The following is an 11,962-nucleotide window of genomic DNA, read 5'->3' as shown; positions in this document are numbered from 1 at the left end:
CAGGTTCTTCCACAAACAATAAGCCATTTCAGCCTCTATTTGGGTTTGTAGACATGGAATGCAACCATTTGAGAATACATAGAACACAGCATTATGAGGCACATCTGAGCAAGGAGGGTCTCCAATCAATGAACCAAATAGGAGTTTTAAAGTAGCCAAGTCCTTCAGAATCCGGCTAGCATCTGCCAACTTTTCTGGAAAAAAAAAAAAAAAAAAAGGTCTTTTCTGTCTTCAAACTACCTCGTTCTAAAAGAAAAAAAAAATCAACCTTACAAAAATCTAACGTAATTTTGCACCAGTTCCCCTGATTTGGGATTACAGTTTTGAACCTATATGTGAATCTATTTATCACCTGGTTCCCTGACATTTCTCCAATATAGTAAATTAAAACAAATCTCTCTGATATTGCTGGGAGGGCAGTCAGTTCCTTCCATTTGGGTCACGGCACTGGCATGTTTTGTAACAGGGGATATTATGCAAAGCTTATTCATTTGACTTGGTCAACAGTGCAGTTAAGTTTAAATTACAAATGTCATCCACCTGAGCTGGCTACCTGTACCCCTATCTTATCACAAGTCCCCTGTAGGAGTTGGGAACTTTTTTGTCATATTAAGAACAAACAAATATCATCAGTTCCATAACTTTCAGGAGATCCTACCAGAAAAAGAATGGATTACTTTGCCCTCCTATAAATAAAGAACATTTTAAATTTTGGTTTTTTTTTTTTCTTTTCCTACTGAAATTGTGTGCATAGCTGTTATCTGTCAGCCACAGATCTCATACAGCCTGTCATCACAGGAAATGCACATTTTCTCCTGGATCCTTTGATTCACCTACTTGGGCTCTGTTGCTTCCTCTTTGTCTTTCTGCTAGAAAGGTTGCTCTGCCCCAACAATAAGAAGTACAAGCATCAAGAGAAAAGTCTTCCTACCTGCAGAACCTAACACCCAGTGTCCTCTAGCCTTGTTTCTTGGCCCCCGTGAAAGCTGGATTCTCCATGACTTTTCCCATGTCAGTAATGAGCACATCATCGTTGGCGAAGAGCAAAATTCTTCACTCTTTATCTGCCCTCCTTCACATATGTGGCAGGCAGTCAGCCCATGGGGATGAGTCACCAGTGTCACCTGTGAACCCTATCCTACCTGCAACATACCCCACCATCTTTGTCCATGACGTCATCTTGTACTTGCATTTTATTGAAAACTCAGTGAGAGCTTTCTGGTGCCTCATCAGTAGCTTCTAGATGCACTGATTCCAGAGAACCCCTAAGAATCTAAGCCAATTCATGCATCTCTCTGGTACCCTTCTATTTTAGCAGAAGGAAAAGCCAATATCCTGGAGTGTCCGTGTGGGCTTATTGACAGGATGCTATTGCCTATCAACTCTGTGCCCCTGTGGCTTTCTGCCCTTTCTGTTCATAAACAGAGTCCACTGCCCCCCTTGTTCCTTCTCCCAAAACACCTTATTGCAGCTACCCCTGGACTAACTCTTCTCCTCCAACCTGAGACAGATCTTCTCCTCAAGGCTCATGCTGGCATCCTGGTGTGCTTTCTGATGCTATGAAGAAGCTACTGAGACCAAAAGCAACCCAGCAGGGAGGAGAAGGTTTGTTTGGTTCACAGGCTACAATCCATTGCTGAAGGAAGTCACAGAAAGAGCTCAAGGCAAGAACCTGGAAGTAGGAGGTGAAGTAGAGATGAAAGAGGAATGCTACTTACTGGTTTTCTTTCCCTGGCTTGGACTATGTGCATCCTCTCCCACTGAGGCCAGACAAGGCAGCCCAGTTAGGGAACAGGATCCACAGGCAGGCCACAGGAAGGAAAGTGATTTTGACATTTATATTACTGTGTGATTTGTGTGTGAAACAGGGAAAGCTTCACCACACTTGGTTGAATGAGCCAAGACAGCTACCGAGAAGAGCTGTGCATCCATCGCTCCAGCCTTGGAGTGTAGATGACAATGAGAGAATGATGGACATCTACCCAGAGACCTCAACTCTCCAGAAACATGGACTTCTCTTTGCTCTCTCATGTTCAGCCAGGCCCAGGTCATCCAGAAAGATCCATGGGGAAACCCTGGCCATGGACAAAGCCATCAGCAAGAATGGAGAAAGAACTCTGTGAGGGTGGGGGGATGCAGTCATGTGAGAAACCCCAAGCAGTCCTAATTGTTTGCATGTGTAAGGTGACTAAGACATAAGTAAGCTGTTTTGACCTTGGAGCAGTTACTGCATCACATACCCCTGACCATGTGTCACTGGTGTATGAATTTGTCACACCTTAATTGAATCCAGGTGTAACTTCCTTTGTGTAACAGTCACTGTGGCTGTGATTTTCCCCAGCGTCAACTATCCAAAATGCCGTTTCAAAGAAAAGGAATCGAGTTGGAGAATAGAAACAACCTGACATTAAGATTTCATATGTAGCTAAAATAATTATAGCAGTGCAATGTTGGCACAGAGTTATAATACATAGTGGACAAAGGCAGAAAATGAACACCTAGATATAGACTCAGAGAATGATCTGGCATTTCATGAAAGTATACTCGCAAATGTATGGGGAAACATCATTTTCCAACACATGATGATAGAAAACGGGCTATCTATGTGGAAAATTTTCACACATACACAAAATTAAAACCAATCATATTTTATAACATAAAATCTCTTTGACTTAGTACAGGAAAAGAACTTAAACCATATACACACAAATGACTTCACTGATCCTAAAACAATGAGTAACTTAGACTTCGCCGAAGTTAGAGTGTCTGTTCTTCAAGGGATATTGAAATTTAAATATGCTAACCCAGAGTTTCTGATAAATAAAGTCCACACATCTGAAGAATGACTTCTATAGCTATAATTCACAAAACTCTCTTTAAAGCCAATATAAAGAAAGTGAAGCGGGTAATTCAAAAATGAGGAAAAGATCTAAAATGAATTTAACAAAAGAAAAAATTCATCATTCAACAGTGAACTCATAATATTCAGCATTATCAATCATTACAGACGTTAATATAATTAAATTACTATACAATTCTATTTCACATCCAATTTTTTAAAAATCCTAGCAATACCAAGTATTGGAAGGTCATGTGTGGTCCCAGCTCTCAGACATTGCACATAGATTGCCATGAGAGCTTCAACTGACACCATGACTGCATCACACTACAGTCATTTCTGATTAAACATTTGCTATAAGAACCAAGAATTCCCCTGTGGATTAGCCTGAAAGAGATAATAATGTATACACACAAACAAGTCCTCTGTGGTTGTGTGTCTTGATTTATATAAGAAACACTGACCATGCAGCAACATTCACCAGAATGTACATGAACAACCATCTGTGCTCACAGAACACTGCCCAACAATAAGAGAGAATAAAGCACCAATGTGTGTGACATGAATTAATCCAAGAAACATTTATTCTGAAAGAAAGAGGCCATACTTAAAAGAATCTACATTGTGTAACCCAGGGATATATATAATCTTTCAAAACCACAAGGGATTAGGCAATGTGAAAGACAAGGATGGATGATTATCTGTAGAGGTTGATATGAGAAGGATGGGGGCGGGAGGGAGATCACAATTGAGATGAGGGTCGTCATCTACATGTGTGTGGAAACTTATCGAGCTTCATGTGTAAAGTGTATACATTTTGCATTTTAGACAAACAAGATAGTATATAAAAAGAAATCTGCAACATTTCTCAGTACTTTAACTCCTAGAGAATTAAATCACATTTCCACCAACAAGCCATACCCATAATACTGAACCTGAAAATGGCTCAGAAGTCTATCCACAGAATGGGTAAGGAAAAGGCATAGCCACTGATAAAGGGAAGGAATTGCTGCTGTAAGGACATGGTGAACTGATGACTCTCAAAGACAGCATGATCTGAAAGTATGGAATCATTTCAAAGTGAACGAGCAAGCTCTTCCCCAAAATATCCTAAGCAAAAGTTGTCAAATACAGAACAGTATGTACTATCCTTACGTGATGCTGAGCAGTGGGGATTACAGATTCTGGTGATGGAAACTAGAAGCCTTGTGGATGGTTCACTGGAAAGGGAGGGGACAAAGGTCTGTTTCCTGGGAAGAAGAGACATAGCCTGTGCTGGGTGTGGCTTAGTGGACAGAGACAGCATCCAATTTCATTCAACAGGGTGTATAACACTCCCTTGACTAGAGACTTCCTTCTGTACATGTGACAGGAGCTCACAGTACTAAAGTCAGTTCTGGGATCCGCCACAGCAGGAGAAATCCCTACATGTGATTGTAGCCACATTATTTTACCCCTTGCCACAATTCCTGGAGGAACAGGTGACTCAATAAAAATTCCAAGGACAAGTTGTTCTAGAAGGAATTCTTTTGATTCATGTTTTGAATTGATTATCATTATTATTGTATGTGATGTGGTAGCACATATGTGGTAATCAAAGGATAACTTGCATGGAATCAATTTACTTCCTGTACCTTTGCCTGGGAACTGGGAATTGAACTCAGGCTGCTAGGTTTGTACAAGTGTCTTTACCTTCTGAGTAAAATACAAACACTTCCTGGCCCCTCTATCCTGGATTTTTCCTCTTCAAACCTTTGGATAAGTTTTCCCTTACCATTTTTTTTTCAGTTATCTACTTAAAAGTAAGAGCAGTTAGCCAGATTTATTTCCAGTTTCTTAGATGAAAGTATAGATGACCTTAAAAACATTTACCAGGTCCACAGCACATACATTGACAAGCCAGAGTGACAGCTCTCCACAGTGAAGGGCAGGCCTCATCCAACAGCCAGCATCATGACAAACAGAAGGGCAGAGATAGACTTCCAAAAGGTACACTGTGCCTTTATTGTGATAGAAATCCTGCCTCAGTTTCCCACCTGCTGCTCTTTAGGATCAGATTCAAGATGACCTTATCAACTCCACATATTTAAGCCTGCCAGACTTTTGAATTCTGGACTTGCAAGATCCTATTTATGTATTAGTCAAAGAAAAAAAAAAAGCATAGAGTCAGAGATGCCAGGTAGAAAGATGAATACTTATTGGTTCTGCTGCTTCAGAGATTACTAATACAGCATATATCAATACAAAACCAACCCAACAGAACTTGTTTGATCTCAGATTATTTTTAGTGTAACTGGTCAACCATAGACTAACTTCTTTACCTAGGGCACCTGACAATAATGCCAAGTCTTCATTGCTGCACTCCACCACTGAAAGGTAAAGATGCCTATTTTCTATGCATGCTGATGTTTCTATGAACCAGGTTCATTTTGAGTTCTCCAAGTCACTTTGTTGGGGAGATGCAATGCTTGGAGGATCTTTGATTCTGCACAGGGCATGACTAGCAGGAGAGAGTGGGTCATCTGCTACCACCATGTTACCTTCTCAAGTCATGTTTGTAACCATCAGTGCTGCAGTGGCTAATACTGATGGCCAACTTTAGAAGAGCAAGAATCACCCAAGACAACCAGGACAGTCCCTATTGGGTTGATTGAGGTGGGAGGATCCTCTCTAATAATAAATAATGAATAAATATTCACTTTTAATGACTCCACACATTTAAAGTAAGATATGTGGAAATAATCTTTATAAGATAGTAGGTGGTAGGAAGTGATAACAGACATTGGAAGAAAGCCAGGTCAAGCGCCTGAATTTTGAGGGTTTCCCAAGAAAGTGTTGTGGGGAGTATTCAGAGGACTCATTGGTAAGGATTGACTAGTGACTCATTGGTAAGGAGTACCAGGCCTTAGCATTTTGTAGAGTGAAACATACCAACTCTGCATCAAGCAGGCTTTCAACTGCAACATGTTGAACCTCAGACTGCTATGGGGGTTAGACAGGGGTCATTGCTTCAGACATTAGAGCTATAGGAAAGTACCAGACAGAACAGAGGGTTATGAAACCACCTTATGTTATAAACATTATTCCCCAGAAGCAAGAGATAGCAGACAGCGTAAGTAAGTAAAAGATCATGTACCATGATCTAAAGAGAAAGGCAAAGTGGACAGATATAGCAAGGTAATTCTACAGCAGATGATCTAAGAAGGCTATCTAGGATGGTGCCTTGCAGAAAAACTACAGAAGCACAGCTCAGGCAGCTCAGGCAGAAGGACCAGGCCAGCCTGGAGTCCTGCTGAAGATGGATGTCCCAGGTCTGAGAGTCAGAAAGGTCCTGTGGCCCAAGTGAAGCAAGGAAAGGTGGAGATATAAGAGCAAGTCAGAGAGTCATCTCCTGACTCCTGACCACTTTCACTAAGTGAGTAGAAGAAACCAAGACAGATTTTAGGCACATGTCTGTATTTTGATGTAGGCTCTAGAATATTCTAGAAAATATTTTTAAGGCTAGAAGTAAGTATGGAGGCAGGAAAGATAGAAGTGTGAGGCAGGAAATATCCTTGCTTCATGGAAAAATAGAGGATAATAAACAGATCACTGGCATTTAGGAAGGTATGTTTGCTTTGAAAACCTTCCCTCTTACAGTTAGTTAGAAAAACAAACAAGATAAACAGAAAAATAAAAGATTATAGTTTTCATTTGGATTTGATTTATTTGGAGATGCTGGGAGTTGAGGAGGTCATTAATGTGCTAAGTGTAGACTTGATCACCGAGCTACATCTCCACTGCTTAGAATATGCATTCAGAAAGAGAAGAGGAAGTGACATAGTGTTAGTAGTTGAGAGGCCAAGGCAGGAGGGTTCACCTGTTCAAGGCCAGCTGGGGCTACATGGCAAGGCTCTGTCTCAAAAGGAAAAGAACAGATACAGAGAGATGTGGCTAGAAGGAGAGAGAGAGAGAGAGAGAGAGAGAGAGAGAGAGAGAGAGAGAGAGATGGAGGGACAGAGGGAGAGAAGGAAGGAGGGAAAGAAGGAATGAATAAACAAATGAACCAACCAAGCAACCAATGAAGAAATGAAAATACAGCAGGTAAACATGTAAATGTTTGTAAGGACCCAAACCCATCCACACACTAGCTTGTACTAGTGTGTGCTTAATAAAATGTTTTTTAATCATTAGAGCTCTTAAAACCAGGAACACTCCCTTCCTGCCCATCCCTCTTCCTGTAGATTCAGTTGCTCTCTGGGTCCACAAATATGTAGGCACCCAGGTAGAAAAATGCCTTAGGACCAAAATCTTTCCCTCAACAACTTAATCAGAAATAGGGAGAACCCCAAACTCCTCTGGAAGATCTGACACTTTCAAATTAGCAGCTCCAGCACCCAGATAGCTGGACAAATAGAAGAATGTGCTCAGAGCAGGAAAGGGACACATAACAGTGATGAACTCTGACAGTATTTCTTGTTCTCTCTTATCACAACACTAAGGATTCTACACCCTATTCTTCTTTAGAAACCACCCATTGAGCTTGGTGTTAACACCAACATGCTTGCTGGCTTTCTAAACAAGGAACCCAAGACTTAACAAAGAGTCCAAGCAAATGAATACAAGATCAGGAGTTGAACACTAGGTTGGGGGTGTGACTCCATGATAGAGCACTTGCCCACTATGCATGAGGTGCTAGGTTCAATGCCCCCAAGCCCCAGTAGACAAGAAAAAGAACATGGGTTGGATGCAGGATAGCATCAATCTAAACTGTCTGGCTCAGTCACTCTGTGTAGAGAATGGTCAAGGTGACATCTAGATGTTCAGAAGGGGACTAGCACAATGGTGTGCCCAAAGTCTGGCAGATATAGAAGTACACTACCTGTTTGGTTTTTTCTTTTTTAATTTCTGAAAGTAACTACAATGAAAGAAAAAAAAAACAGATGTTCAGGGAGGACGTTGGAAGTCCAGTTCTAGGTTATTTTGCTGTACACACTCTTCTGGTCACCTTGAGAGGAACAAGAAGTAGACTGTCAGCCCAAGTGTCAAAGAAGGCACCAGGACGGCAGGAGGGGGAGAACAGATCGGGGAGAGCTCAGTGACTCGTGACTCCCCTGTAGACTGATTATCCCACTCCCATCATCCCTCACTGTCTTCCTCACAGCCAACCCCCCACACACACTTACCCCACAGCCTCTCACTCAACACTTTCAGTCAGGAACACTTCACTACAGCATTTCCGGAATTATCTGGTTCCCAGGGATGATTAAAGAATCCATGAGCCCTCTAGACGCATGCTCTGAAGTTTCACATCCTTCCAGAGCTTCACCCCAATCCTTCTCAACACTGTAGTCCAAAATCCCATCTCACACACTAGAATTCAAGAGCTCAACCTTATTACTCTGTGCCTTGGGTTTGGTTTGTTGTTTTTGTTTATTCCCATTAATAATACTATCTTTCTCATAAGCAAAAGTTGTAGTGATTATCATCTTTAACCTAAGTTTGTATTAGAAAGAGCTTTTCCCTTTGAGATGAAGCCATCTTTGATTAAATGAATAATAAATAAATAAATAAATAAATAAACCCTGAAAAGTACTCACCATTAGCCAGAGGTCCTAGCCATCTTTATTCCTCAGCTTCAAAACACCAGAATTTGTCAACTGCAAAAGGTGACTTCTCTAATAGTTTTATGCAAATACGGTTGCCACCCTATCTCTAAACACCTCCCTGTTTCCTTATCAGTTACTTTACAGGAACCCAGTTGCTGATAGACAGAAACTGTCTCTGGTAACTCAGAGATAGCTGTTAACCATCTTCACTCATTTTACTGTTTGTCTTAGACATTTGACACAATGGACTTCCAGTTTTAACCTTATCTCCATGGACCTTCAAGTATCATCAAAACAAAACAAAAACCAGCCCAATTCCTGCTGGCTGTAGGTCTCTTGCTGTCCTCAGAGAGCCGGTAGATAGACCGAATTCCCTACAGCTGTGCTCTGAGGGTGACAAGGCACAGTTCTGCAGACAGTGGCACTCTTGAAACTTCTGTGTCAAGGTTTTGAAGAGTCTGGCACATGCCATGTACTTAAGTGAACAACCAGCTCTTTGTATACTGACTAGGCTCACATTATCCCTTGTAGCCTCCACCCACTGACAGGATGCTCAGAGGATAATTATCTCACCCAAGCCACTGGTTGGTACAAGTGAAGACAGAATCCAAAGTGCCCATAGCTGGATTCTTTCTACCTGTTCCCAAATGGCCTCTCGAGTCCTCGTAAGAAAGATTTTATGAGTTCACGTTAAGTGTTCTAGAATACTAAATACCAACTCTAGTTATCTATACAATTGTTTCTCTTCACATTAGTAGCTTTTGAACCAATGGGTTGTGTAATTTACTAAAGCCCTCCATATGCAGAAAGAACGAACTCTTTAGGTACAACCTGTTTTGTCTCTTACTTGTTGTCTAATTTGGGGAAACTTTTGTTTTGGTCTCTCAAAATAATCTCTTGTCCAAAATGTATGATTGTTGCTAAATAAATAACCTCTGTAAAGATAATCTATATTAAAGTTTCTCTGCCTCAAACATGAACATTACTTTTGGCAAAACTACATTTAAAAAAAAAACAAAATGAAACAAACAACATCTTTAGGATTTATTTGACCATGCAGAGTGCTTGAAAACTCAGCAGATGTCACATCTGGCTAAGTCAGTAACAAGTGTGAGTTAGAGTCTGGGTTTTGATCTTACTCTTCATTGGTTGTTTTGTTTTTATTGTTCTGTTTTTGTTTGTTTTTATATTTTGGTTTGTTTGTCTTTTGTCCTTGTGTCAAGAGACCAGTTACCCACATTTCAGCCAAATCGTTTCTGCAGTTACTGGCATCATGAATAAAAGTTGAAAAACCAGCAAGTAAATGCCATCAGAATCTTAGTGTGTAGTCTCCACACAGAGTGTGACTTTATGTGGAGTCACCTACCCTTTATTCCCCACGGCATGAGAAGGGAGAAAACATGGACAAGCAGTCAACCACACACCACCTACTGACTGACATGCCCAACATTATCCCAGACACAAGTGATCAATCACATACCACACACTGACTGACAGGCCCAACATTAATCCAGATACTCAAAGATGCACGAACATGAAACACATTCTTAGCTTCATGGAATGCAACCCTGTAAGAGCTGGGAAAGGGGTCATAACATTTCAAAAGCCTGAAAATATAGACTTCAAACTAAGATATTTGAAAAATAAAAATTTTGAAAACTAGAATGGATTGTTCCAAAATTATATGTTTGCTTGCTTGTTTGTTTGTTTGCTTGCTTGCTTTGCTTTGCTTTGCCAATTTGATCCAATCCAGAATCATCTGGGAAGAAGAAACCTCAAGTGAGAAAAGTCTCCATCATATTTATGGCCAGTGGACAAGCCATTGGGAAATCTTCTCATTTAATAATTATTCTGGGAATAGCAGCCACTGTGGATGGTGGCACCCCCGAGACAAGTGGTCCTTGGCTGTATAAGGAAGCAGCCTGAACAAATACGGAGAGCAAACCAGTTAGCAGCGTTTTTCCATGGCCTCTGCTTCAATTCTTGCCTCCAGGTTTCAGACTGAGTTCCTGCCCTGGCTTCCCTCAATTATGGAGTTGACAGGGAAGAATCAGATGAAATAAGCCCTTTCTTCCCCAAGTTTCTTTTGACTACGGTGTTTATCACATCAACAGAGATCAAGCTAATGTGGTAGTCTTTCCTCGTGAGCAGATCTTTTCCCCATCTGCTGTTGTGGTTGGCCTATGAGTCTACCCGAACTCTAGATCTCTTGATATCACTTATTGTCGTGAGTATGACCTTAACAATGTTGAAGAACGTGGCCCGTGTCAGTGCTTAAGAATGTGGTTATTTATCTGTAAAACAGTCTTCATCAATCCTTCACATTTATGTCTTTGGTACTCTCTAAATGAATCGTGGTGTCCTCAATGCTCCCGTCAAAGCCTAGAGAGATGAATGTTAAGGTCCATCCGAGCTAGAAATAAAAAGGTCTTACTAAGAAAAATAAATATGTGAAATACTAAGTAGTCCTGTATGGGTTTGGTATGTATCTATTTATAAAGGCTTTGAAAAGTGTGCATCTCAAAGACTGCTAGATCACATCCACCTCAAAGGGAGAGTCTAGTCCAACCATCTTGGAAAGTCTCCTCAAACCAGAAGGTCTTGGATGTCCCCCATCCAGTCTGATATACCCTCATTTTCCATCCAGCAAAACCAACTATACCTCTTAAAACTAGGAGTCTCTAAAGAAACCAGATGCAATCAAAGGTGTTTCTGGGGGTGGTAAGATGGCTCATGAGTAAAATGACTTGCCCTCAAGCTTGGCAACCTGAGTTGTCTCCCCAGGACTAACATGAGAGAAGAAAAGAGGGAGTCCTCTGGCCTCCACAGGTATTCTGTTGTGTGTGCACATGCATACATGTGTGCCCCACCCCACCCTACCACCCCCCCACACACACACCATCTCAGCAACAGAAAGCAGCCACAGATACAACCCCACAAAAACAGCACAGACATAAAAAGTGTCTCAAGACTAAATGTCCTAAACCTAAAGAGAAGCTGGGGATTCTCTATGTGTGTGTGGGGCGGGGGGGCGGGGGTGGTGGTTCATGAACTCTGAAGGCATGTCTGAAGAAGAAAGCAAAGCAGAAAAACATCTGTCACAAATCATCAATTAATGGTGGATGCCATGCAGGAGGATCGGCAAGGGGCAAGTGAGCTCCCTGGAGATGGTCCACCATTTTGCACAGCTGTGATAGATGCACCTTGGAGAGATAAAGCCTCTTGTTGGTTCTGTGGTTTCTCGTGTTTGCCATTGCTTCTTTCTTCATATATCTAGCATAGTATGATTGGGCATGGGAAGACCCTCATTGCCTATACTCTGGTGTGTTCTCTTCTTGGAAGACAGCCCACTCTATTGGGCAATTTTCCTGTAGATCAACATAAAGATGAAATTTCATAAAATAATATTGTTTATATGAACTAATGATTTTACAGAATTACTGACTTGATATAAACAGTTTTAGGAAGTTAGGGTAATAGAAAGTTTAAGGAGATGGTTTAGGTTGTTTTATCCAAAAGAGATAATAATGTTAGA

The sequence above is a fragment of the Mus caroli genome, chromosome 1 (assembly GCF_900094665.2).
Source record: "Mus caroli chromosome 1, CAROLI_EIJ_v1.1, whole genome shotgun sequence".
Lineage (NCBI taxonomy): Eukaryota > Metazoa > Chordata > Mammalia > Rodentia > Muridae > Mus > Mus caroli.
Note: the sequence above shows the minus strand (reverse complement) of the source record.